Here is a 27,609-nt window from a genome sequence, read left to right on the forward strand (position 1 = left end):
GCCAGGTTCACAAGCGTTGGAGTCCAGTTTTGAAGAGCTTCACTGTTTCTTGATCTTCTTCCTCTCTAACTTTACAGACAAACTGGATGTTGTCTTTGCTCCCATTCTACTCCAGTTTTCCACCTCTGCCGTCAGAGCTAACACCTACTTTCCACAGCACCGCAGGGTCAGTACCAAGTATGTAACATCCTGTCCTTTTCTCCTCCTGGTGCATCACTTGCCTCTCATAATGTCAGCCTCCCTGTTCCCATGCACAAAGCAACAAAGAGAAATTGCAAGAAAAGTTTTACACAACTTGCTTATGAAATCCAGGAAAGAATTCCCAGCAGAAGTGAAATCCCTGAGAAACACAGCTGCCAAGTTTCAACAGCTTACAGGATGGGGAAAGCATAATGCGAGGAGCATGTGTTTTTTTTTTTTTGTAAAGGGGGTTGTAGGTTGGAGGACTTGGAGCTAATTTTCACGAGGTCAGGAAAAGCATGCATCTTAGATCAAGGCATGTTAAGATTCAAGCCTTGTCTCAGAACCACGGTACCTCAGTAAAAAATTATCTCATGGCAAAAGTAGTGTATTTTCCTCCTTCCTTCACACTCAGAAACAATTGAACCATTTCCTCAAATGTTCCTCAAAGAATAACCACAAAAACCTAATTTAGCCGAGTATCTGGGATGGAAAACCCTACCCCAAGTGGTTTCAAGTTGGGCAATGTTATCAGCAACCGCAACAAAAGTCTTACAGCAAAAAATATTAGCCTTAATTGTTTGTGTCATTACCAGGTCTGCCTGTGATAACATGGCACCTCCACCTCCTGGTCTCTTCTAGATGACACCTGACTTACAATTCTGTGGGAATTTTTCTATGTGTTACTGTGTTTATGTACATCTGTCACCATTTCATTACAAGATTAAAATTATATTCTCATTTATACTCTCGTCAGAAATAATGGCCTGAGAATACTCATTGTTATTGCTGCAAATTGTAAGTCATGCAATAAAAAGAAGGCCTGATTATCAAATTGAAAAGGAGCCTATTTTTTTCCACACAAGTGAGTACCGTTTTTAAATCTTTTCACTGTTCACGTATCTGTGTGCATAGTGGCAGCTTCAGAGAGGCAAGTAGAATTAACTAGCCAGCACCCCATGAAACCATTCATGTAATGGCTGCAAGGCAATGGAGAGCTGTTATCCCAGCTCTGCTAACAGAGAACTGAGCCATGGGAAAATGAAATTCCCTGGCAAAACTGTCAGAGCAGGGAGCTGAACAAGATGCTGTGAGATCCACACGAGTTCCTCGTGCATCAGTCAACCTTTTTGTCATCCTTCTACATGTAGATCTCAGATGCTAAAGAATGATGTCCTATTTTGTACTTGGTGCAAAAGCTGAAGTATATGCTGTACCTTTGTGGAAAGGCTGAGAGAGAAACAGTAAGAAAATGGCACTTGAAATTCTCAGGCATTTTCCTCAAACCTGCCTCTTGAGAGAAAGATGGTTGTTTCCACTGATTCTTTGCCACAATTTAGTAAATTGGTTAATCTTATCCCATCTTTTAATTAGAGAGGATAACGTTATGACATTGCTGGAGCTCAAGGCTGAGCGCATCTCAGTTCTGTTGGAGGAGTGGAAACAGAAATGCATTACCTTTCCTGGAATGCTTCTTCTGCCTTTTGAATAGCTGTCTTTCGTCATCTTCAGAGATGTTCAGATGTCAAACAAGTCAAAAAGCCAGCAGTGTTGCTGGAGAAACTGAGGTTAAAACTAATCTTCTTACTTCTTTTACAAGATGAACTGATTAATTGATTTCTCAAATAATATCAATGCACTTGTAAAATCACTGTCATAATCTCTAAAGAAGTTTAAAATGTTTCGATACCTATAATTTCCCAATTGTTTATATAAAGGGTACATCCTGCAGCAAGTATTTTGTCTGTCATTTCATCACATTTACAGCTTCCTGCATTTGCATATGCAGCTCTTAGCATAAATTCTTAGCAAACATTCAAGGCCTTTCCACCTACATGTCAAAAAAAAAAAAATATATAAAACTAAAAGGTAGAAGTATGGTATCAAGCAAGTGGAATGCCAACTCAAACACTACAAGGAACTATGTAGCCACAGAACTAGTATTCTTGTTGGGACCCATACTGGGTTGGGCTGGGACAGCGTTAACTTCCTTCATAGCAGCCTGTACGGTGCTATACTTTACATTTGTGGCTAAAACTGTGCTGATAATACAACAATGTTTTGGCTGCTGCTGAGCAGTACTTGCACAAAGTCAAGGTTTTCTCTCTTTCCACCCACACTTCTCCCAGCAAAGTCAGTCTGGGAGTATGCAAGGGATTGATGCAGCCAGGACAGCAGACCCAAACTGACCAAAGGAATCTCCTACAGCACTGTGCTCAGCACTAAAAGCCCAAGTAAAAGGAGAAGAGGGGACATTCATGGTAGTAGCATTTGCTGTCTAAAGCGACTGTTGCACATGCTGAGTCCCAGCTTCCACAGAAGAGGCTGGACATCTGCCTCCCAATGGGAAGTAGTTGATAGAATTCCTCTTTCTGCTTTACTTTGCAGGTTCAGTTTTTAGTTCCCTTATTCATTTGTCATTATCTAAATCTGTAAGTTTTTCAGCTTCTTTTTATTTTCTCCCCATTGCACAAGGGATGAGGAGGAGCAGGGCAGGTGAAGGGGGCTGTTTGGCTGCTGACTGGGGGCAGCTCATCAAAGAGTCGCGTGCAGTAGTTATGATGCACCTGCCATTTTCTGTTACACTAGGCAAATCCATCACATTACATCTCTGCACAGCAGAGACCTGAAGAACATACCATGTCATTTTTCATAGGCAGTAGCACGTGTTAAAGAGTGAGTTGACAAATGTTGTGCAGTACTACGCACACTTTACTGTCTCAGAAAACATTATAATTGTTCAGAGATGCAGGAGCAGCCTTTTGCCATACAAACCAGCCACATCAGACTCATCTGCTCTTTCTCTTTACCATACATTTTCCTTTATCAAAGAGACTAGTAGGCCACACTCCTTCTCTCATAACACCCAGTGTTCTCACCTCCTGCCAAGACACAGTGGTTCATCACAGGAGATTAACAGAAACCTTGAATTGCAGGTAGATTAGGGCACATGAGGTATCTGCCCTCACATTCCCCAACAATTTACAATACAGTGCTGAAATAACATCTCACATCTCCAGTGTTCAATCAACTTACTGTTATTGTCTGAAACCCAAAACTCTCACAAATTGCTGGTATTTTAAGTAAACATGAACATTTCCAGAGAAAGCCAACTCTCCATCTATCCTATTTTTATCAAAACCTAACTTTTGCTACCTTCTTCCTCCCCTTCTTCCCCTACCCCATGAAAAAAAGAAAAAATTAAAAACAAACAGTGAGTAATTTTCCAAAGAGCCTTCTTAGCTAAATGCCAATTGCCAAGAAGGTTGCTTAGTTTTCAGGTTCTGCTCTTCCCTTATCTGCTGACATTAAACATTAGATTGATGGCTTCTATGCTCTTAACACACATTCCTGGTAGCATTTCTGAGTAGAACATCATGCACGACATATAGTCTCTACCAGTCGTCATCTCCTCTACCAGTTCCAATTGCATTCTTATCTATTCTTTCAAAGGGAAAAAAGAAAATCCTATGAGTTACATCACACGTGGAGATACTCTAGATCAAACTGTTCAAGATGTAACATTCTGGGATTAACCCACACCACTACTCCTGAGCTGTGCGGGTACCACCCTAATGGTGATACTCCTCTTTTGTCAGCACTTGCAGGCTGTAGGGTATACCAGGGAGTTTAGTCTATGCGGACTGCTGTCTTGTTAAATGACTAACAGAGTACACGCCACTGTGTCAGAATCATATCTTAACATTTGCACAAGATGTTCACGAGTCTTTGGCAGTCTTGTTATTTTCTCCTCTGTTACTCTTGTCCCATGAAATAACAGCATACACTTTTTAGTGTTATTTTTCTGTCTTTCATTTTGGTGCTCCTAGGCAGAAACATCTCCTCCTACATCATTCATCAGATACGTTTATCCACCTTTTCTAACAGACTGCCAGTCACAGATATCTTACTACTTTAGGAAAGTACCGTCTTTATCGTTGAAAGGTATTCTTCAATATACAACTTATTTTCTTACATTTTACAGAGTGTAAGTTAACATGATAAAGAATAACAGTATAGGATTATATCATATACAATTCTCTTATATTAATATTCTCCTCTTTGACAGAGCTTTTTATATATTTGAAGTTTCTGTCTTCCTGAAATCTTCCATAATTCAGAAAGAAAAAGCAGAAAAAAAAAAAAGCAAACCACACATTCAATTTCTCTTTGCTATAAGATTTTCCAGAGTTTTGATCATTCCCTTGTTCACTTTGGATTCTCTCCAATGAGCTCACATCCTATTAGGAGGGCACAGCCCAAAATCAGATCCAGTGCTCCAGCTGATGCCTTATCGGCACTGAGTGAAGCAGGATTACTTCATGCATCTTGTCAACTATATTCCTGCTTGTATGTCCCAGGTTGGCATTTTTTTTAATTATTATTATTAAATACAGCATTCCCAGCTCATGTTCACACTTGTGATTTACTATAATGTGCAAGGCTTCTTTCTGAAGGACTATTTCCCAGCCATTTACTCATGTGAACTGATGACTTGGTGATGTTCTTCACTAACAGACACTGCTAAAGTAACTCAACTAAAGGGCAAAAAAATCTCTGTCAAAGCCTTGATGCAGGGGCACTGGAGAGGTCTAACTTGGTAGTTTTGTGCTGCACTATACCACAATTGCCCTAGGAGATCTTTTGCTTGGCTTCTTTGTGTGTGTGTTTTTTGTTTTTTGTTTTTTTTAAAAAAAAAACAAAGAAGATGGATAGGGAGAGGACATATGCATAAGACAAATCATTCTTTTCAACGTGTTTTTTCTAACAACACATTCACATGGCTGCTGCATGGTCACTCAGCCACTAGAACTATCATGAGGCCATAGGGACCATCTCTCAGCTCATCACTGATAGCTTTGTTCCCTCTGCTTTCACAGAGCTACTGTTTTGCTGGCTAACGTACAAATTGCATCTCCTTTGTACAATCCAGTTACTTACACTGTACATGAGCATATGACCCAACAGAATTAGTATAAATGGTTTTAAAATTATAGTCCCGTAGATACAAGCCTCCTAGATCTAAAGAGGTGGTGCTTTTATGTAGGCTGACCAATTTTGGCTGACCATCCTGATTGGAAGTGATATTCCTCTCCATTATAATGACCAACACAGATACTATATATTCATACTACCACTAATGGGCTCTTATACTTTATGAAACTTTTGGGTTGTTGACCTGGAGATCAAAGATAAAATTTGGTTGCTATGGCCATTCCTGGATTTTAATGTACAAGGCTAGTGCACTGAAGAGCCAGAAGCCTAAGGAGAGCGCTCCCACATCTACAATTGCAAAGGCGGTAATGTTTTCTTTACAGATCCAATACTCACTTATGACCAAAGTTCCTGGATTCACTGGAGTTAACACAGGGTCACTCCACTTGACTTGACAGGTTTCAGGCTGAGCCTGTGCTTACTAATGCACCTCTGGGCTCCAGTTCTACCTGTGGCTTTGCTTCCTCTATAAGGTTTGCACCTCTATTATGGGACACTTCAAGCATCTGGGCCTCAGGTGGAGACTTCGCAGAATTTTTCAGCCAGAGAAGAAGGGCAAGGTCTCTAGGAATTATCAGGCTGGTCTTTGTAAGGTGAGGCCTTTGGGATCACTGAAGAAGCTCTGGAGGCAGCAGATGCCTTCGGGAGATTTTCAAAATAGCCCTGCTCTGTAGATCTGAGTTGCAGAATAACAAGGCCTAGTTAACAAGTACAAATATGGCAAAAAAAAAAAAAAAGAGAACCTTTTTCATAACAGTAGAGCCTGCATTGCTCTCTTCAAGGGTACTGTGCCATTAAACCAAAAGAATGCTCCCTGTTTATCAAGCAGCAAAAAATAACCAATGACTTCAAATACTTCTTTAATCTTTACCATCCCTACAGAAAGCTTTACTTTTTACATATTTCAGCTGGTTTATTGCATAAATATTATGTTAGCAGTCATTCGTCAGTGTGTAGGTGGGATTGCCAGTAGGCAGAGACAGTGATAAATGAGTCTCCAGGTGTTGCTGCTCTTTTTAGAAAATCCTTTAACAAGCAGTTATGAAGATTGAGGTAATTTTGCAAACATATAAGAGTTACAGTAAGTCGCTTCACAGACGCTTTTTTTTTTTTTAAGAGGTGCTGTCAAAAATCGGTGATCCTGAGGAGTGTTGTAGATGTAATACTTAGCTCTGTTTACAAAACCCAGATAATTATTTATATGTGTTTACTTTTAAGGATGAATTGAAGAGGTCAGGTCTAGGGACTACTGGAACAATGTTTTCATTAATTTCTTCTCTGCTTGCAAGAAAGCAAATCTTGCAGTTCTAAACTCTCCTGTCATTTTACACACTTGATGACAGCAAGCAGATGATGACCTGTTTCATTAAGGTAATTATTCTAAACACCAAGGAGCCAGGAGAGAGGCTGCTCAACTCAAGAGATAAGAGCCTAAAGCCTTTCACCTTCAGACTGCAGATCCTACCAACAACCAGACTGAACAGGTTCATTCAATCATCCAGCCTGCGGGAAAGCATCCTCACCACCATCAACATCTACTGAACATAGTCGCACCTGGCTCTCTGGCTAACAGGCTCCACTGCAAAGGAGAGGACCTCAGCCCAATAGCCATGCAAGAAGGAGCATTGGGACTGACAGAGCAAACTGGATGCAAACAATTCCGTGAAGAACACCACAGGAAAATTAAGAAAAACATTACTTCAAAGCTTGATCACTGTGCCACTGTCCTTATCAACACCATCCTTTGGCACAGGGAAAGTTACTGAGGATGGGTGATTCCAGGCAATCACCACCCAAAATACCATTCTAAACACTCCTGTGCCAGCACTTGGGATGGGGTAGCAAAGAGGAGAGATGTTTCTAGGTCAGAATCTACAGTGAAGCCTCCAATTAGCTCTGAGAATGGAAATAAACACCATATTGAGGTAGCAGAGTTGTGGAAAACCGTTTGGCATTTCATAATCAAGTCCCCCACCTTCACACTTAAGTAATATTTTATCGTCTAGCATCATGTCTTGGCACAGAATTCCACAGGTTGAGACTTTTGTAATTCTTGTGCTATACAGTGTTTCCCCCTACTCCCCCAAAAGAAAAAGGCACCTCTATCCAAAGGCGGAACACAAACATGCTCCACTGTGAGTCACAAAAACATAACACATGAGTAAGTGCATGCAATAATCTTGGTATAATTTGGCCCTTAGTCATTGTCTGGTCCTATTATGTAAATCTGAAACATGCATTTTTGAAAATAAAGGGCTTCAGTAAAATAATTACTGTTGTAATCCTGGAACCACACCCAATAAACAGTTTAGCAATCAACTGGCTCCATATATTTGAAAGCTATAAACAGATTAGTACAAAATTAAAATAGTAAGGGCCAAAATCTCAGATGCTGGTATAAATTAGTACAGCTTGACTAAATCAAATTAGCAGTTTGATTTACTTCAATTAAGCTACACTAATTTACAGTTGACTGTCATCTTTTTCTGTTCATGTGTATACGCATCTCAGAATGTGTATGTGTATATATGTTTTTTTCCCCCCGTATTCTAGGGAGATGGTGATCTTTAGGACAACAATAATTTTATTTTTTCTCTCCATATATGTATTCTTATGAAAAGTAGGTATGACCTCAGGCACTATGAGGAGAGCAATTGAAGAATTAACAGAAAAAAAATAACGAATGATTGCAATAAACTCCTATTTATTTTCATAATAATTTCACTCAACTACAAAAGACAGTCTGAGACTTTCCTTAGCAAGCTTCATTTCAGGCAAACCTAGAAATTATTATCCATTTACAGTTTTTGCACAATTTGTAATAATAGCCATTAAAAAAAAAATTACTAACTTTACAGTTTTCCAGGACAGGAGCACAAAGTGACTTTTTACACAACTATAATCTATACATTCTATAACTTATGGCCTGACTTTGGTCTCATAATAGAAATGATCCTTCTTTCAACAGTTTTAATAGCAAAAAACTGCCCCGTAGAAAGATCAGATGATCCATCTTTGTGTGGAAAAGAAACCATCTACTTGACTTTCATTCTAGAACTTCCTACTCCCTCTGTGAAACGGGTGAATCTTTATTATTATCCACAGGCTGCAGGTTGGTTATCACGGGCACAGAGCTAGATGATGGGCTTAGACCAAGGAATGGGAGAACAAAATTCAGATTAAGAAATAGAAGATCTTGTACCCTCATGTCATGTACTGAAGTGCCGCTTCTCCCTTAGATCACATAGTCTGTCATACTGCCAAATTTTAAATAGTCATGCCCCTTAATTGCTTTCTGGTGGTCTGTCTGGATTGATCTTTTATCATGGAAGCAGGAACACAAGAAGGAAAGGAGAACAAAAGGTCATAGGCTGAAATACATTTTGACTGTATGATAGGACAGAAAGCCGTTTTCTAAATGCTTTTTAAATCACAAAAAAAGCAACAGTATTACTAACAGAGAAGCACATAAGGAAGAAAAAACAAATCCTACATGACTAAAAGAGCCAAATTGAAAGAATGAGGAAATTTAACACTGATCTAATTTATTTCCAAGCCATTCACAAACAAATGCTTTCATGGACATAAGTTATTTTTTGGAAGGCATAGTTTAGCAGGGCTACAGTTCTTAAAAAGATTTAAGTGCTCAGAAAGAAACAACTCCTAGTGTTTAACTATAACTGAAAACAGAATGAATGCAACAGCTGCATTCCTTATTGCATTAGTGTCTATTATACATTGCCCAGTGTAATGCTTGCCAACACACACCACTAACACGCTAGCAAGCAGCATGAGTTCGATTCAGCAGTCTTCATCTCTCTGGCTCATTTCACTCCCTTGTTCTGCTGTGAACACATGGGTTTGACTGCAATGCCCAGTAACAACTTGTAGCCCATGGGGGAACACTTCTCTTCTTTTTCTTGTCATTCTTTCTTTACAGACATAAGCCTAAGGAATGGTCTACCTTGGAATGTCTGTCATCTCATGACTGATGTTGAATAACAAGGAACAAATGTGAAAACCTTTATTTATGAGCATGGCAGAGGGCTTTGACCTCTGCCATGGAAGCAGGAGGAAGACTGCTTTTTGTGCTGCCTTCTCACATCTACATTCATCTTCCAAAGCTTAGGAAATGCTGTACTGACTAATAGGTTCAAGCAAACATTAACATAAGGAGAAAAAGAAACTAAATTCTGATGGTATGTTTTGATACAAGCCTGTTTTCCATATGTCCTTCCACTTGTTTCATGCTATCTGTCACAAATCCCAACAAGTTTAAGGGCAGAAACATTTGCAGAAACAGATAGTTCTTATGCAAAGCTTAGCAAACGTTCAAAGAATAAATACTCTGAGTTAATACATGACATGTGCATGAATCGATGAAGTGTTATTTCCCTCTCTTAAGGAACACAGCTGAATCTTAAAACTGCACTAACAGGTCAAATTCAGACAAGATGTATCACATTTAGTTGAAAATACAAAGCTGCCTGCCACTTCATAGGTAAGGATTTCTAGGAACCTTCAGCATCATACTTGAGGCTGAGGTTTTTATGTTGGCTATTTTTTTTTTTTGTTTTTAAATTCTCCACAGCACTTCAGGTTTCAAAAAGCAATGTAACAAATATGCTGCTGAATCTCAGAGTCTTAAGGATAGCTCAACAGTGGCTTGCCTGATCTGAATTTTTAACTCCCGAATAGCACTGAAGCATAGGGCTAACTTTTAAGAAGTTGTATGGATAACCCGAACAGACAGAAATATGTATTGGAACTGTCAAAATACTTGAGTACTCCTTTGAAAATCAACAAGTGGTGCTTATCTAGGAACTTCTAAAAATCTCATTGTCAGTTTATCAATATTTCCAAGCACCTAAACAACTTCACTAGAAAACAGCATTCAGATCAGCTTCAAGAAAACTGGCATCCCACCTTGTGAACTCATTCACTGTGTGACTTATCAAACCTCATCATTTCTGACTGCTTCTGCTTGTCCCCTGCTGCAGCACTAAGGGCAGTGACCCCCAGGACAGATGTACTTTTCATCAGCTTATCTCAAAGTACACTGTGCAACATAGGTAATATTAGGAAGCTGGCCTTTGCAAGCTAATGCAATTAGACAGCAAGGGGATTCTTTGAAGTTGCTGGAATTACTTCCATTGGGTTCTGTGAACACTGAGATGACAGGTGCCTTTGACATACCTACATACAAAGATACGCAGAGACGTAACTTGACTATCTGTGTCTCAATTTCCTCATCTCTGAAAAATGGATAACAGCTATTTACTCATCTCTATAGAAAGCCTGATAATATTTAAAGCAACTGGTGAAGACTAATTAGCTAACATTTGAACAGGGATTTGAACATTTAAAGTACTACATTACCACTAAGTACTATTACTAAATTAAGCCAACTGTCACTAATAGAAGATAGTCTGATCCTTGCTGCTTGTTGACACAAGGTCAATTATAATGAGTTCCATAAAGTCTAGAATCATAAAGTCTAGAACATGTCACACATTGTGAAATTAATGAAAATTAAGAGGAATAAAGTGATAGAACATCGTCATTCAATATTAAATTTATTGGATTTCCAAATTTTAATCAGCAATGCCTACAACAATTTCCCTTTCTGTATGTATTGAATAACCAAATAAACCACCTACATCTCCTTCATTGTCAATAAGGTCTGGGTTAGCCTTGTGTCATTAGACTACCCTCTGATACTGTTAATTTCCGTATCATGAACACCGTTCAAGGGTTCATCAAGCTCCAGTTAGGTTTTCTATCCTTCCTACTCCACCTGGGCGGTTTCTACAGAATCTCATTTTTAGTAACCTCTTAATTATAAACCTAATCCATTAATGACCAGCCTATTACCATTTGGCTTTTCTCAAATTGCACTACAAGCTCACGGTTATTCTACAGTCAATTAACAAATCCTAATCTTTCTCCACCTAGCTCTTTCCCACCTCATGATATATATAGGGATTTAAAAATTCCACTAAGGGCAGAAGTCCTCAACTTCTGGTCTATTGCTATGACTCCTGTCCTCATGCTCTCCTTAGGGGTAGAACTGGACAATATATATATACTGATGATGTTGCCTACCTTTATCTCAGCATAAAATTTTATCTGCCAGTTCCAACCTCTACACTGAACGCATTAGTGAAAATGTTAAGTAAGATCAGTCCTCAGCTAGTCTGTGAGGATTTCCACTGATAACCTTCTACTAAGCTGGCAAAAATCAGTGCCATCTCCCTGGTCCCTGCGCGCCTTCTTATGAGCTTTGTCAGTTTAAGAAGGAAAGAAAGGCACAGTCTATTTTTGTTATCCTAGTGATTCATTCATGCCAGAGAAGTTTAGTAGATGAAAATTGAACATTTTAAATAAGCCTACTTTATGCATATATTCTTTGTCATATCCAGTACCTAAAGGGAGCCTACAAGAAAGCTGGGGAGGGACTCTTTATCAGGCAGTGTAGTGATAGGACAAAGAGTAACAGCTCTATACTAAAAGAGGAGAGATTTAGATTACATGGTAGGAAGCTCTTCACTTTAAGAGTGGTGAGGCACTGGCACAGGCTGCCCAGAGAAGCTGTGGACAACCCATCCCTGGAGGTGTTCAAGGCCAGGCTGGATGGGGTTTTGAATAATCTGATCTAGTGAGATGTGTCCCCACCTGTGGTAGGAAGGTGGAAGTGGATTATCTTTGAACTTCCTCCCAACCCAAAACATTCTAGAATTCCATGAAAAAAAAAATGAAAAAAAATTTAGATCTAGATTTTCAGACTCCAGCCTCACACAAAACAAGTACAGTATTCTATGTTCAGCTTCAGAAGCGTAGAGGTAAGTATATGTCTTCTTACATCTTCAAATTATTACCTACAATGTTTTCAAAAATTGTGGGGAATTACTTCTTTCCAACTGTCAAAACAATTACTGCTACTTGTTAGCTCTATTTTGACAGAACTGGTTTAACACATTCGCAAAAAAATACATAGCTTATTCTTCCTGAGCATCACAAGGATGTCATCAGCCTACCACAAATATTGTCATAAATAACTCCACACCACAAAGAAACACGATCCTCTAAGTGCTGAATCAACACATGTTCTAAGGAAGTGTGTATCAAGTCAAGCGATCTCAAAATATAACTGATCCCCAAGCGGGGATCAAACAAACAAACAAGAAAACAGAATCTTACCTTGGAAACGCCAGCAAATATAGCTCCATAGGCCAAGTTTTCCTGCAGCACATGCTTCTTACAAGGCAGCTCCTGGAGCCACAGACCTGATCTAACAAATGACTTGGTCTACAGCTTTCAGCAAGAATGTTTGCTGGTCACGCAGGTGATCAGAGACCTTACATCTCTTCTGATCAAGGCAGTAACACCTGGGCACTTCCTCCTCCCCATTTCTGTCTTGTTTCCACAGCCACATGCAATCTCTTTCTCTCCCTCTGGGCAGCTGGATTATCTTCTGATGGCTACTGGTCATTCAGCCACACATCCTCCATAACACCCACTGCATGCAGGCTCATGACTCCTTTGTCTCAGGGGGAGCTTAAATAAAATTGTTCTGTTAGGGGAAATCCCCTCCCTGCCAGTAAAAATCTCCTCCCTCAAGAAAAAGAATGTCCCCCCTACACATTTTGCCTGGAGGAAGAAATAAGCTTCCTATTTTTCTAAGTCTTATCCCTTTCTTTCCAGGAAAACATTAAATCAGCCAAACAGTCTCAACAGAAAAAAAAGAAAGCAACGACTAGAGGAGAAAATATGGAAAGAAGCGGTAGTGCTGACCTCCTGGCTTGAAGGCAGTGCGGAAGGGAAGGCAACACTGAGTAGGAGGAAGGGGCAGAGGAAAACAGTATACATATGTGCATGCACACAGGCAGATACAGATTTACCAGGGACTAGTGCAGAGGCATTAGCGTCCTTATGGGCACCAGTTTGTGTAGCGTGCATTCCCGTACCTTGTGGTACAGCCACGGTAGCAAGGCTCAGCTGCCCCCACCCCATTCAGGAAAGGGCATTGCTTCTCATGAACAAAGGCATTGGCATCTACAAGTACATATGTGAAAGGGGTGGTTTTATAGGAGAACATTATATTACAAGTGCTATTTTCAGTTAAAATGAAACAAAATTTATAAGCTGACATAAGGAACATGATCTGATTTTGTTCCGCGCCTGCAAGACCTAGAGACCAGTGTGTGCAGAGACTTCAAAGCTGGAAACCTAGTTCCTATGTGAAAAGCAATTAGAAAAAAAACTTGTATTCTTTACACTTACAAGGTCAGCTCCCTTTACACCAGATACTGCTCTTTCAGCAGATCTTTGTGGGCGGAGATTTCATATCAGCATGTCTGCCAATTCCTGCCAGAGTTTCATCCAAGCCACATCACACAGAGTCAACATTAATTAGCATTAATTATTATTTATAAGAAGCAATACTATCTCCATTACTATCATTCACACTTATTTTTTTGTGTGTCTTACATAGGGCTCATGCATAGTACATCACTGCCACATTAGACAGTACGAGGGCCTCATAGAGTCTGCAGAATAACTCACAATGTAGCCATCCTTAAACCATTTTGAGTGTATCATTGTAAAATGTCAGAGAATTCCCTTTTCTATACTTCCATAAACTTGCCTTCTACTTTCTGGATATAGTCAGGTCAATATTACTCTTCTTTTTCCACAGCCAGGAAGGAAAAAAAATGGCCTGTAGATCACGAAATTGTTTCTTTTCCATCAGAAAAACAGAAGAGAACCAATACAAGAATGCCACCCTCACAAACACTTGGAACCATCAAAATATAAGCACTTCCAGTACAGAACTCTCAAGTGAGCGCTCCGTGCTTTACCTAAAATTACTATTTTCATATGACTGGGGAAAACATGCTGAATGCATTTGTGTAGACTTTATTCCTCTGTCGTTTATGTTGGCATAAGCAGATCCTCTCAGCCACCTTTTTATTCTGGTTCAAATCTTGTGTCCAAAGCCAGAATCCTACTCTATACAACAGAGTTCTGTGTCAGCTAGTGGGGCTGATTTTGCTTAGCGACCACCAAACTAAGAAAAATTGCAAAGATTACAAAACTCAATTCAAAACAGCTAATTAGTCCCGATCTCTACTATTTATAGTACTGAAGTTATTGGTATTGTTGATAATAGCTGTTCATAAATAATCATTTGCATAAATCGAGCTGGAAGAACTTGCAAGCATTAGCAAATCCTGTAATGAACAAGGTGTATATTCTCTTTTTAATGAAACGTGCCTCACTTCTAGTTTAAATGACATTTTTCACCACTTTGCTTCTTGCTTATTTTGTTCCTTGATGCAATACACAATGGGACAGGCACCACGATTAGTGCAGTGAATCCAATTTAGAAAGGCACTTTAGCATAGGCCGAGGTTAATGAAACCACTTGAATATATTAAGGTATATTCCCTTGTTCAAACCAGGTTTGTTGGAGAAACTAATAATAATCAGCTGGAACTGCTGAGTCAAAATTATGAATGAGATGAGCACATTTTACATGCTCCCATCACTTATATCCTACTTGCGACTGTTGCAATCCCAAATTATGCATAACTCTGAAATACTACATACTTTGACCAATAGGTATTGCAACATTTTGCCATGGAGTCACAACACGTTGTGTCACACAGCATACACCTTTCAGTAAGAAGTATGGACTGCACAAAGCAGGAAAACACTGCACTGCCATTCGCTGTTAAAAGCCAGCTTCCTTCTGAAAACATCTATGTACAGATTGACTTCTACCAGTACATACATTTTATTTTCTTTGCTAAGAGATCGGACATGGTTTGCTTCAACCATCAGATACCTAAGGGAAAAACAATTAGAAAACTAGATATTGTTGGCATATTTATCACCTTCCCTATTATTAATAATTCCTGTTAAGCTGGATAATAGGAAGCCTGAGAACACTGTTCATAACTAGTGAGTAACAAATGCACACAATAACGAATGCATTTATTTGCAGAAATAAAGCATTATTTTTTATTTTTACTCAAGTTCCCAGCTCTGAAGCATCATACTCTCGGTGAGCATCCTTCACACCACAAGACAAAAGGTACGCTTCCAGCATAATAAAAGCATTCTGTATGGAAAACAATTTGATCCTTATTGTATCTATAATCAGTAATTACCATGCCATTATATTTATACCATCAGTCAGTCACCTCACTGGCATAAACAGACACACCTCTTTGGGCAACAGAGTTGCAATCACACATGCTGGCAGTTATCTTCATCCAAAACACACAGAGACAGTTAAATATGAAAAACGTGCAACTTATTGTCCAGATCATCACACAACATTTCACTGAAGTTATTAAGGCCGCAGCATCTGATAGCGTGTCCTATTAGTCACAACATAATTAAGTTATATATGGAAAGTTAACAGAAAAAGATAACCAATCAATGCAATGTGAGCAATGAAAGAGTCAGTATGGCAAGCTTAAGCTAGTTCTGTTAAGCAACATTTCAGTAACAGTGGAAATAACAGTTTGGGAAAGCTCATAGTGTTAGTAAAGATATCCTTGTTACTATTGGTTGAGCAAAGGCAAGCATCAATGCATACGCATATTAACTCACCCTTTCCAGGAGCAAGCACTGATGTTCTAGCCTTGCATGGAAAGATGTTACAAAACAGACCTTCTGCATCAGAAAGAATAATGAGTGAGCAGTATCCAGGCTAAGGAAGAGAACAACAAGCCTTGAGGTGGAACACAGTGTGCAGCTTTTAAGCAAGAGATAAATTTTGAGGAGCAATCCCCCTCACTTTACACAATGGCTTGGTTTAGCCTACTACATTCAGGTGTACCTTAACTTTAGGATGAAGTTTGATTAACAAGGAAATTAACTTTAGAAAATAAACAACTCCTGTTAAACAGGGCAGCCTGAATATTTAAAAACTGAGAGATATGCATTTTAGGCACTTCCTAAAGAGAACACAGGCAGGTTGCAGCTCATCTCAAATACACATAGAGCTCTCTAGCATATCCCAGGTGATTACTTCATGTGTTGCAAACACCTGCCTTAGGTTGAGATGATGACAAGTTCTTGATGCAACAACATGTGCAGGCATTTACAATATCAGGCAGCAGTTCTGAGAACTCACTGTCTGGAAAGCAGAATTCACATACATAGGTTGCTCTGAAAGTAATGCCTCCTATTTATTGCCATGGAAAATACAACAGATACAAAGAGCACAGTAACAGTATTTGACAAAGAAAATTCTCAGCTACAAAACACTATTTTTCAACATAGTCAGCACCATTAGTTATGCATTTTCACTAGCAATGAACAAGAGCTTAAATGCTGCACTTGTAAAAATCTGCATGGCCATTTGGAAAGTGGCTTGTCTTTCCCGTCGCTGTCATCACTGCTGAAATACACCACCTGCTGCCTCACTGCGCTCACATCCTCTGTTTGGTCTCCATAAATATTCAGCAAGTGTCAATGAATGTTAATGGGTGCCATTTTTTTCGCATGGAGGAATTCAGTGACGCACTGTTGCTTCAGATGCACTTCTATGTCAAACACTATTCTGTCAGACTGTCCCTCTGCTGCCATCTGTCACAGCAACAAAATATAATGGAATATTGGTGGGAAGGTTCAACCTCTACTGCCATACCACCAACATCCACCTGTGATGTCCAAGGCCAACGTAATGAAATAGGAGGCATTACTTTTGGAGCAGCCCTCCTGTTTAGAAATTGTTAAAGATCCAAATTTTCATTTCAAACTCTCTATTACATTTTCAGTTCAAAGATTTTATTTTATTGTTGCCTATGATTTTCTCTGCCATCTCCTCTATTCAAAGTGAAGCTATTCTCCTCAATGCTATAACTTGTGCAACATTTTGTACCCTAACCAATAGTTTTCTTGTGATAGACTGAAATCACAGAATCATACAACGGCTTGGGTTGGAAGATCATCTAGTTCCAACTCCCCTGTCATGGGCAGGGTTGCCAACCACTAGATCAGACTGCCCAGGAACCCATCAAGCCTGGCATTGAATACCTCCAGGGGTGGGGCACCCACAGCTTCTCTGGGCAGCCTGTGCCAGTGCCTCACCACCCTCTGAATGAAGAATTCCTTCCTAACATCTAACCTAAACCTCCACTCTTTCAGTTTAAATCCAAGCCCTTAAATGGTCTTTTTAAAATGAAATTCCTTGGGCCATCATACATTTTACATCTAGAATGGAGGTCTCACAACAGAGAAATATAGATTCCCTGCAGTGGTCTTAGGCAAAACCTTTTGCCATTACTAGAATGAAAACTCAACCAGAACATCCCCAAAAGAACACTGCTGAAGCTAAAAAAGTGCAACTCTTTCCTGTAAAGAACAGGTAAAACCAATAACACCTTACCAAATCTTCAAAATGTGAAATGAATGCAAATATTCTTGTAAGTTATAGCTTGTACTTGCAAATTAAAAGGAGCCAGGGCATGGGCTCAAGAGCTGGCATGCAATTATCCATACTGTTTAACTAGTAACAAGCTCTCTGACATGCCCTATCCCCTGTTAACTAGTGCTTTCTCACACGACTCACAGGTATGGCTCAGGAGATAGTATGGAAAAAGGACTGTTCCCCCTGGGCAGAACAGATGAGGCTATTTATTTGGAAGGAGGTGAATTTAGCCACGTGGACACAAGCCCTCAGGGGCAAAGCCTGGGTACTGGTCTATTTTACTTGCTAGTACTAAGGTAGCCATAAGGACCGGATGGGACTTTGTGGGCATCTTTAGAGATCAAGATTGTATCTGCAAGACTCACCATACTAAGACCATGATGTTTCAAATAGTAATGGATACATTCATGCACCAGAGTAATTTTCCCAAATTAATTAGGATTACTCCTCTGCATAAAAGTATGCCAGCGTAGGTGTTTGCAGAAGAGGTTTTGGAACGTCAGTCATCATATACCCATCAGTTAAAGTACACTCATAAATGCTTTTGCTTGGAAGATTGTATTAACCTTAATACAAAATACATGTTTTCTGGGTCTGATGACTCAGGAAGAGCTTGCAAGTCTATACCTCAACCCATTAATCTTATATAAATAAACTTTCCCCTTGTGAAAGGGAGTCCCATAGCATTAATAATAGGAATCTTTCTCAACCATAATCAGATTCTGTAGGAATCATTTAGAAACATTTAGATTAATTATTTGTTGCGAATTATTCACTTAGCTCTGTCACTTCAATCACGCAGCAAGGCTCTATTTCTTTCGGCAACATGAGGTAGTATAATAGAATACAGAGTTTCCACACTTAATTCTCATAACCAACACCATTTAATTAAAACCTCAACTGTGAATAGTCATCAGCCTGGCCAAAGTTTTGAAGGTTTGAATTCAGGCCCACTGGAGTGAAAGCCCCACCTATTAAAAGTTTGCCTCTCCACTTGACTCCACCTAACTTCACCAAGGGGCCAGTCTTTTAACGGTAATGCGTGCAAAGGCCAAAGCTGGGGTAGAGGGTACAGAGTGTGCTACTTCACGTCCTGCCTTCAAAATAAACTCTGCTCAAGTCACCAAGATTTACTTACAGAGAACTGATGGGTATTCAAGTAGCATGCTAGGAGGGCGTTTTTCTTACCCTTTGATAGCACTTCAAGGTTTTAATGTATGTGGGGCTTTGCTAAGCCTCTTGGCATTGACTCCATCTCAGCTGGAGAAAATTAAAATGGACTGTCTTCCAAATAGCCTAAATAAATCAAGCTACAAATGAGAACTTTCTTAAGAGATGAAGAAATGTCTCCGTAGTCTGAAATGCCAACGACAAGCGCTGGAGCTTTATACTTCTATGAAATCAGCAGTGGAGTCTGAAAATTTTTGAAATATTATTCCATCTTCCTGGAAACTCCCTTCGTACTTCAGTCATGCCCAGCTTCTGGTTCAGAGTCTCCTGTTCTTCACAGCTTGTGGAGATTTGCACTAGGGAAAGAAAATATATATATATTTTGCAGAGAAACTGTGATTGGAAAGATAAAACAAACCGATGCACAGCAGCCCCTTTCAGGAATTACATGTTGATATTCAGCCTTCACTTTGCATTTTCTAACTTTTTATTCAATTAAAAAAACTCTTCAATCACCCCTAGTAATGAAAGACAAGAAAAGCATACCCTGACCGAGAAAATGCAGATGAAAGACTATTGCTTCCAAACGCACCATGGGAAATGAAAACCCAGAGAACTCCCTGCCCTGAGGAAAGCTCTAGAGGTGAACAGTCCAAAAAAAACTCCACCAGAAGAAGCAAAGAAATCAGAGATCTTTGGGCATCCTGAGAATTTGCTACAGGCTGAGTGGAATTGCTCTGCAATGCGCTCTTGGTTGGAGCTATCTGCTCTGACTCTCTCCACATCTCCATCTCTTCATTTTGGTTTTAGGACAGTCCCCTTTTCCTTTTCCTCTTCTCCCTACGCCCTGTTTGCTCCCCTTCCCCATGTGCTTCCCTTTCATTTTTCTTACAGTAAAAACTGAAGTGTACTCAAATGTCATTTTCCTTATGAAAAATGCTCCCCCACCCAAAGAAACCAAATGCTATGTTTTTAAAGCAAAATTATCTATGTAAACAGAACGCAAACAAGCAGCTGTGTCACAACAGCAATTACAAGCCCAAAGAAGTCAAGATACTGTTTATACTAGACTCCTATATGCGTGTACACATATATGTAATATTCCCTACTCTCGATCCTAACTGACTTACAGCCCTTGCAACAAAAGCAGCTTCAGAGGCATTTAGTAAGACCTGGTCTTAACCAAACAAATCAGGATTAGTGACAGATTTACAGGGCGAAGATACTGGGTGTGACAGGCCTGAAAATCACTAACAAACATAAACTGACTCTAGTCCGTGGACTATGTTTTACTCACCAGTCTTGGGCTAACACCCAGGACTTCTCTTTTCTTCCAAAGGTATGATGTCAGGCACATGGCAGTTCTTGAGTTTCTGTGTAAGCCAGCATTGCCAGAGGCTCTGTGCAGGTGTGGTTAACAGTTATTTAATGATTCTTCACAATTGCATGTATCTGTCTGAACATAAATACAGTCTGATCGTAATCTTTTTTTTCACACCATGAATTTGCCCTAGTATTTCCACCCTTGCAGGTTCTCGAATGCCTGATCATAGTTTTTACAGAACTTGGATTCACTGGATCGTTTCAAACCATCCGTGAGCACTGCGTTGTCCTGGTGTCTTGGTGAGGTGAGGAGACTGGCGGCAGTGTGCCTGATGCTCTACACTTAAATTCTGTAAGTTTGGCTCCCTGGTGACTCTCCTTTCCACAGGTTCTCACACCAGTGACAAGTATTGTTAAGTATCTAAAAGTAAAATTACAAGAAACAGCCCTGGTAGTTCCTGGTAAAAGATCCCAGACTTCCTCCTCTCCCCAGCAGCTCCACGAGCCTTTATTCAGCGTAAATCCTAGTAATTTTCAATTAGTTAAAATAATTTTGAGTGATAGTTTGACTGTTTCTTTTCCAAAAGGTAATAGTTTTCCTAATTAGTCACTTGCTTTGATAAGGCACTGACTTTTACTCTAATCTAAATTAACAAGACTTTATCTACCTGCATCATTTAAACACACCCTACTTGCAAATCTGGTATGACTAAAAACCCAGACAAGTGTTTGGTTTCATTTTACATTTGCTTCAGAGTGCCCCTCTTGGAGGTTAATTATTAATCTACTCAACTGTATGTAAAGGTTCAGGGAAACAACAGGGTTAGTAGGTAGAGCAGTAGTTTGGGAATTTGGAAACCTGTTTCCTATTTCCAGTTTAGATCTCGCAAGTTTGGCCAGGACATCCATATCCTTGAACCTTTACTTACAAAACAGAAATAGAAACACCCTCTGCACAAAGCACTTTGAAATCTTTAGGGAAGAAACTTTACATGTGTGAGGCAACGGTATGTTTGTTCGCACCTTCAAGAGACTGAAACTCAGCTAATCCCTTAAGAACCCAACTAGGAACTTGAGATCAGATACTCAACCCATGCAACTCAGCAAAACTAATGATTTTGTCAGAGCTGTAGAGATCTGCAGTGGCGGAAGAACCAGCTTCTCAAGTTTTTACTGCATTTGTCTGTCATCTGCAAAATGGTAAAAACACACCTAACCTCTGGAGCACGGTCCGGACCTTATAAACCCCCTCCCTCTGCCATCCTGTGGTATTAAAATAGATGTACCTTCAATGTAACTGTGTTGCCTCAAGGCCCAGCAAGCAGCAGCATGGACCAGATTTTCAAAGAGACCACTGCTGTCTGCGAGTTGTTCAGGTGATGAGAGGATTAGATTCTGACCATTCAGATCTTGAAGCAGGGAAGTGGAAAATCGCACATGGAGAACAGAATACACACAAGAAAGACAGGGGAGGGACTTTTTATAAGGGCAGATAACAACAGGACGAGGGGAAATGGCTTTGAACTGGAAGAGGGTAGATTTAGACTAGATATGAGGAAGCAATTCTTTCCTGTGAGGGTGGTGAGACACTGGAACAGGTTGCACAGTGAGGATGTGAATGCCCCCTCCCTGGAAGCATTCAAGGCCAGGCTGGATGGGGCTTTGAGCAACCTGGTCTAGAGGGAGGTGTCCCTGCCTATAGAATGGGGTTGGAACTGGATGATCTTAAATGTCCCTTCCAACCCAAACCATTCAATTCTATGATTCTATAAGCTAGGGGCATTGCTGCCAAATTCCACCTACCTCAGGAAAGCCACTGCAGCCTGCTCCTGAATTATGCAGTTCACTTGGTCCTGAAAAACAAAACAAAAGAAAACAACCAAAAAAAAAAATCCACAACAACAAAATTCAAAGTTTTTTGCACTGTTATTTATTTACGTATTTGGTTAACGCTTACATAAACAATAGGATTCCACCCAGAAAAAGCTTTTTGAAAGCAAACAAACAAGAAAATAAATTAAAAAAAAAAAAAAACAGAAATAAGCATGTGGAATAGTTATTGTTATTCAGCTGGAATATTATTGGCAGGATGACTCATTTGTTAATCCACAGTGCTATAAATAGTACCGTAACGCAGTTGAATGGAAACATATCCTGCACTATCTCTAGTCACTTGTTTACCCATGTAAAATACATATGTTTTTGAGTTGGCTTAGGTGTATTCCAGAAAGGGCTAGCAAAGTTCAGTGACTCCATCACACCTTCAAAGCCCTCCAGCTTTCGATTAATTTTCTTGCGCTTCTCCTACCATGTTGCTCACTCTGCTGAGTGCATGGACGCAGAGGCAATAAAAGGCTACTGTAACAACTCAGCCAGTGTTTCCTCATATCATGGGCCAGTGATAGCAAGCCTTTGGCACCAATACCAAGTTTGGCGCCAACAGGTATTTGGTCTGGCACCAGCAATAAGAAGCTATGATGGTTTCTTTTTTAGTTTGTTTGGCACCAGTAATAAGAAACATTCACCATTCCTGGCAGAGAGCCACAGAATTTCACCAAATGGCTTGTGAATCATAACTTCGTAACAAACATAACACCACATAACTTGTAATTGTGGAGTCTGTCTCTTAGCAAGCAATTCTATCCTGACAATTACATCCAGACTTATCAATACCTTTCCTTCCTTCAAGTATCAGTTTCTTTCTAGCTGTAATAATCTCAAAGAGATCCACAAATCTGTAAGTCCTTCACCATTTGGATTTTCTCTCTCTTGTAGCAGTTAGATGAATCCAGGTAATCATCTACGAGGAAAGCCTATGGGGACAGCTACTAAATTAAGTAATCACAAAATATGTTGTAAACACTATGCTGACTTAACCTCCCTCCTCACCCTGTACCCTTTTTGTCATGTATCTTCTCAGATGGCAGATCTGCAATATAGCCCACAGAGGTTCACCTTATGCCGGTGTGGAGCCCCATTCAAGCCTCTAAGGCTTAACGCAGCTAGGAAGAAGAAAGAATTACCTGTAAGTCATCTGAGACTCGTGACAGCACGATTCCAGTTCTGGCAGCAGTTGCTGAATGGCACAACGCTACTGATTAGGCCTCGCGGGGGATACCTCAGTGGGTGCAGCACAGGATGAAGACTCTGAAGAGCTCAGTTCTACGGAAGGCATTGCAACGGACATGCCAAACAGATTTCAGCAGGACATCTCCCCGTCACCCGCCCTGGCTGTAAACTGGGTGAGCTTTGAGATCTCTGTGTGGGAAGGACAGTGTGAGAACAAGGACCTACTTCTGTAGTACTAAGCATTAGTAGCAACAGCAACAATGTCATCCTCTTCACAGGGCAAAAATCTGTCCCTGCCCATTCTGTCATAATCCAGTACAAAGGAGAAATTTGCTGAGATGTAGACTTTTTTATGGAACATGAAGTGGGCACAGGGAGGAAGCAATTCTAAGCCTTCGGGCATGGGAAAATTTCCTCCCGAGCAACAACTCCCAAGAAACTAAACATTGAGTTATGAAGAACAAAGTTAAAATGGAAGTCCCCATTGTAAATTCAGCTCTTGGTATCTGCCAAAGACACATGGGAATCCCTACCCCAAGGGAATGCTTGTTCCTGTGGAAAAGTGCAAATCCGCAGAGTTCACAGTGAGGGGATTCACACAGAAATGCATTCTACCTCAGTGATCAAACTCTTCCTCTCAAGGTCTAAATGAATTTCCACTGACCTCCTTTCTTATGGCTTAGTCTCCAGCTGGATTTCCTTCAACTATAAAAATGTATATAGTGCAATTAGCCAACCTCCACAGACTCTGTAGTTCATTTATGCATGCTAGGCAAGTCTCCCGCTGTGAGCAGCCCATCCAAAGAGAACTCTTTGAACTGGTCTATTGTTGTTCATGTAGCGTATTGCATTGTCCAATTTCATCATTCCTGGCAAGGCAGCACACTCCTGCAGCTTGCTACAGGAGGAGGAAAAGAGATGATGAAGCACTTTGTCCAGCTGCTGCGCCGGACATCTCAAATGTACAAATAAGCTTGCCTACCACTAGCTATAGGACTTGCCCAGTCAACACACAGAGACATTTGTTGGCCAATTGTGCTTATAAGATCTTATCTGGAAGTACTCTCTAATCTAGTTAGCCATCTGGAGGGATGAGAGACAGAAAAGAGAGTGAGAAAGGATCAGGTGAAAAAGAAAGATAAAAAAATATTAAAAATAAAAGCAACTCCATAGAGCAACACACCAGTACATAACATTTGCTGGAGTGTACAGCCAAATCTTGGCTTAAAATACCGCGTAAGTAACACAACTGGATCGACCAAAAACATACTCACAACCATGCCATGGTGTAGCATTTTGCTACATTTAGTGGGGAATATTTCTAGAACATAAAGGTTGAGCAAACTGCCTTACCTTCAAACATTCATTGGCATACTCTGAAATAAAGGAGTCAAATACTACAGAAAATGGGAAGTAAAGCTGCGTGTGTGATTTGCAACCCACCATTCATGTTTCACTTCTTTGTTTTTGATGAGGTACTGTTTTGGGTAGGAAAAGAGGGGGTCAATACATCAAAAAAAAGTCCTGCTCTGCTGCGCTCAAGAGGAAGAGACATTCCATTTTAGAACAAAGAATCTGGATTTTTTTCACATTGCTTCACTCAAAGGTTTTTGGAGGTTTTTCTTGGGGTGATGGGGGTGGAGTGTTTGGCTTTGCTATAATACAGCACATCAAAGCGCTTTTGATGTGAAGTTTACTTAACAGAATCAGTTTTTCCGATGATTGTGTTAATCTTTATAAACCTGAAGGCGATACTGTGCCTTTTAAAAAACTATAGCAGGAAAAGACTTGAGGTTACATACACTCTCAGTGGTGAGAGACAGGAGCGGTTGTACTGCTTTGCCTCTTCTTAAAACTACACCCGTTCCTTCATGGGCAGCAATGGCAGCGGTCTTGACTCCACTCCCACTTGGGCTGGGAAGGTTCTGTTTAAACCATGCTCAGCCCTCACGTAAGCACCTTCATGTGTTTTCTCAGGTAAGAGCCACCATAGATTTCCGGGACAATTTACACAGGGATTGGCTGAGAGGCAGCACGGAGGCTTTGAGCCCACACAAGAATCAGCGCTGCTCTTACGAAGGTACCCCACTCCACTAATAGCCACTAATAGCTATCTTTAACTACGTTATTTTGAGCACAAGCTCCTGTCCTCTCCTAAATCCTGCAAAACCAGCTTTGCCATCCACCCCTCGTCTTGAAGTATGGCTGTGAAAAGCTTCTGTTATGTCTGATGTGTTTACCTACAGCATTTGAATGACTTTTTAAGTTCTTTGAATAAAGATAAGAGACAATGTGTACATTTTCCGCACAAATAGTGGAACGGTAATAAAATAAACATCAAAGGTAAGCTAGAAAATCATCGCTACTTCGCTGCCATTTACAACAAAAGCAGGAAGAGGAAAAACCTACCCTCACCACTGGCATCATCTTAGAAAATACGAGTTTTGGAACGAACTATGGCTTTTTCCCATACCCTTAAACACAAACATTGGCACCTACAGCTAAAACAGTGCTTCACTGAAAGACCTCCGCTTACATTGTGCGGAGGGAACAAGAAGAAGCCAAGAGAGGTCTCCCTCCTCTTATGTTTATTGCTCAATTGCCCATTTTTTCTCAACTGGTACAGCTTCAGTGGGAACAGCAAGGCATCAAACCCGTTATTAAAGACAGAAAGAGTACAACCAAAAGGACAGGAGGACCTCTGATTGCCCAGTATTTAAGACCCACACAAGGCCAAAAAAAAAATCAAAAAGCTTTGAAACATTGTGCAGGTGTGTGTGGGAATGTTTCTTCTGTTCAAAAGAGATGGGGAACGAAAGCAGCGCTGTTTGTTTCTTCTGAGGGTCTTTCAGATCTGCCTTCTTTTAAGTTCCTCAACAGCACACCTTAGCAGCCGGAGCACAGCACAGTCCTAGCCAGAGTGACGCTGCATTTTGGAGCATTTATCCTAAAAGAAGGGCTGATTCAGAAAGACTGCTTTTGGAAAACATGGAGCAATCCAACTCTTACTCCAGGACACAACATTCAAAGTGTCCGTAAGAGAACTAGAATAGAAGCACCACACTGGATTTCTGCTGATGTTTTTGTTTTGGTATTGTTTTGCAGACGCCAGCTCTACTGCCGTATGAAGTCGAATGGGGTTTTGCAATTGACTTTGAATGGAGAGCAGAGTAGGACTGAAGTTTTCAGAGGAGTTACTGCTGTCTCGCTCTTGTTGTTCAGGTGTTCCGTCCAGCGCTGCTGGAGGGGACTGAACATCTGCCTTCAGAAGGAGGCATAAGACCACGACGAGTGCAAAGCTGAAACCACAGCAGAATAATCGTGATTATTTTGTCTCGAAAGAAAAGCATCCAGGTAAAGCTCTGTAGAGTGCTTTGTCCCAGGTTGTATGGACAATTTATAGTCACAGTGTTATGAAAACATTAAAGCAAAGTCGCTTTTTATAAAAACAGAATAAAAGATTTTACTGGAGAGCGACAGCCCTAACCCTGCAGACATGCCATGGAAAGACATCAAACGATGGTGCGGCGCGCACAGCAGCACACTCGATGCCAAAGGTAAGGCTGTGGCAACCTCTCCCGTCACACAGCGCTGCCTACCTGCTCCCACCTCGCCCTGCACCCTGGTTATGACAGCAGAGGAGAGGGGCCAAGACTGTCAGCCCACATAAACCATGAGGGATTCCCAGCTGCGGAGCGGCGCGGTGTTCCAACAGGTTGTTCCGCTGTCACACTGCAACGCGCTGCTGTGCGCAGCGCTGTGAGCGCAGATCGCGGCGCGGCAGGTTCTGCTCTGCCACCTATGAGCCGCTCCGCATGCTGCACCTGGAGCAGGGCCGGAGCTCCGGATCCCATCGAGCTCTGCTCTGCTCGGAGTGCCTGGCATGGAGGAGGCACCCGGCAGGAGAAAACACACACGCGTTTCGTAAAAAAAAAAACAAAAAAACTTTCCAACCAGACCTCGCCGTCATCTGGGCTAATTGCGGCTCTGATACGGCTATTAGGGCATACCCACCTTTGCTACCTTGCTTCCCCACCCACCACCCTTTCAGATCTCCGTCCTGGCTCCGCCTCTCGCCGGCGTTATAATGGGCTGGTCTGAAAGTGGTGGAGAGACGCAGAACCACAGGGGAAGAGGGAGATAATGACAATAACCCCAATAACCCCCGTCACCCGCCTGCTGCCCGCGCCTCTTCGAGGAGCCGAGCATTGACGGAGGGAACCCGGACGGCGACAGGAGACCCCGGCGTCTCCCGGAGCATCGCCGGACGGGAGCAGCGGAGCGCCCCGAGGAGCACCGGGCATCACCGGGGGCGGCGGAGAGGAGAGGCTCCGGCTCGACCCCATGGAGCCGGCGGCGTGACGAGGCGGGGCAGCCCCTCGCTGCGGGAGGAGAACGCGGAGGTGGCGGCCGGAGCCGCCGCC

At 41.1% G+C, this 27,609-nt stretch overlaps 1 long non-coding RNA gene across 1 annotated transcript; it reads right to left on the minus strand.

The window, feature by feature from the left end:
* LOC110394969 lies at positions 17,274 to 27,076 on the minus strand. The gene is made up of 5 exons (XR_002436068.1): positions 23,140 to 27,076; positions 21,920 to 21,969; positions 21,403 to 21,525; positions 20,091 to 20,193; positions 17,274 to 19,149 (listed from the first exon to the last, which is right to left on the minus strand). It is a non-coding gene; the product is annotated as an uncharacterized LOC110394969 (long non-coding RNA).

Source organism: Numida meleagris, chromosome 2, assembly GCF_002078875.1.
Source record: "Numida meleagris isolate 19003 breed g44 Domestic line chromosome 2, NumMel1.0, whole genome shotgun sequence".
NCBI classification, from domain to species: domain Eukaryota; kingdom Metazoa; phylum Chordata; class Aves; order Galliformes; family Numididae; genus Numida; species Numida meleagris.